Source organism: Sprattus sprattus (genome assembly GCF_963457725.1).
Source record: "Sprattus sprattus genome assembly, chromosome: 3".
In the NCBI taxonomy this organism is placed as follows: Eukaryota; Metazoa; Chordata; class Actinopteri; order Clupeiformes; family Clupeidae; genus Sprattus; species Sprattus sprattus.
Genome location: NC_137922.1, coordinates 53,076,794 through 53,079,069, shown reverse-complemented (window position 1 = coordinate 53,079,069; position 2,276 = coordinate 53,076,794).

The window sequence follows — 2,276 nt, the reverse complement described above, 5'->3', positions numbered from 1 at the left end:
ACAATCACCCTCTTCGTAAGTTTTAAAAATGTTCAAATTGACAATGTATATTAGGTATGAAATGATAACAAAATATAATACCAGTGATGCATGCCAGCAAAAACTGCCACTCAATTTAGTTTATTGCTAAATGTGCCTACTTGTTCACAAGGTCATACATAAACCAAAAAAAATATATACCCCACTATTCATGGGAAATGGCAAGTATACAATGTCCATCAGTCAGACACTTGTCTTCCAGAGGGGGGATCAAACCAGACATGATTACTCAGTTGGCCAGATAAAACGTAGGTTTGTCAGTGGAGCTCGACAGTGTCAATGTATTTTGCACATGCACTACAGATAGGTCTAGTGTGTGGTGGTGTCTGTCTGACTGCTGCTTTGCCTGGACGTGCCTTCACAGCGGTCACGGTGGAAGAGAAAGGGGCCAGGCCAACTACTTAAATCACTATGCAAATATGAATGTTGTTGAACGACCACCAAGTCATGCCAAATGTAGTTCCTTAACTACTTGTTTAATTACATACAGTTCACTATTCCCCAGCACTGCCTATGAATCTATCATTTATGTATGTACTCTAGGCCTGTTTTTGTTGAAGTATTCAGTAATGTCTTTTCTGCTACCACAACTGTTTCTATACAGCACTGAGTATTCTTTGTGTATCCAGCACAGTCATGTTCACCCTACTGTAGTTTACTTGGAAAACATTTGTAATATTAGAATCCTATTTTGGCCACCACAACTAGCTTTACAGTATTTCTCTGTTCCTAAAACACATTTTTTCAAAACATGCCTCGGTTTCTCTGAACACTAAACCCAAGTGCCAACTCCCTAAACCAATTCTGCTAAACTTTAAGCACAATTCTCTGCTTTAAACACAGATTTCAATTGTTAACCGCACTTTCTTCAAACCACAACACACAATTCTCTGCTTTAGACACAGTTTTCAATTGTTAACCACATTTTCTTCAAAACACTAAACACCATCCTCTCTACTTTGCATGCTTCATCAATGCCAAAACCTCATTGTGTTCAAACAGAAAACACTGCTAATCAAATGACAAAACTTCCATTTCCAAAGCTGTTGTGCAATTTGAAATCAAAACTTTAGATCCTAGTTTGGAGAACAATTTATGGCAACATTGAAGTGAGTGGTGATCAGAGGGGCAGAGGAGTGAGAGTAAGAGGAGGAGGAGGAGGAAAATGATGAAGAGGAAGAGCAAGACGGAGAGCCATTACTGTATCTCTGATGAGATTCAGGCCAATGTGTTCAACCATGTGGTAAACATGGGTTTGACCATGCAGGAGGCTGGCAAGGCTGGCCAGAGGGTTCAACCAAACATAAGCCGCTTCTCAGTTGCACCGATTCTCCGGACATTCAGAAGAGAGAATGGGTAAGAAACACTACTATGACAGTATAAAACACTAGTTTGAATGCCTTACTGTATCAGGAGCATAGTATTGTTGTATTTTAATGTAGAATATTTTACATTGTACTGTATTTGTAAAATTACAGTATACGTAAACAAATACAAAGTGCAACCATTGATGACCAAGACATATTCCTAAACATCAATACAAAGAGCCTAGCCACAGTGGACCATGTTCTAAGGCAGAACATCTCGAGAATGAAGCAGGTGTACAGGGTGCCTTTTGACAGAAACTCTGATAGAGTCAAACAATTACAGTATGATATGACTATGTGCAAGTAAGTCATATACGTTTCCACAACTGATTACGTCCTAACAGCACAGAAACATTACTGTACTGTATTGTAATCCAATCAAATGTTCAAATCAAACTGTATTTTCAGATGTTTCACAACACAACAATTGTCGATATTGTCTTGAGCAAGAACAGGATGCAGTCTAGTTTTTTTGTCCTTTTATTATTTTACATTTTTCTTTCATTTTTGAGTTAAAACATACAGTTACAATATTTTACAACAGGAGAAAGCGTACCGCAACACTGGAGATGAAAAGGCATAATACTCCTGATAAGGCCTTCATACTAGTGTTTTCCCATTTCATAGTAGTGTTTTCCATTGAGCACATCAGTGTTCAATCAATGCTTAGAATGTCTACTCAAATAATGGTCTGTGTTTGTTGTTTGAAAACAAAATGCCCTTTTGAGGTGATATAATAGTGTTTTGAAACCAAAGTGTCATTTTGCAAGAGATATAAAGGGTTTTGCATTTTGTGTGAGTGGTTTTGGGATTTGTGTTTAGAGATAAGAGAAACCGAGGCATGCTTTGAAAAAATGTGTTTTAGGAACA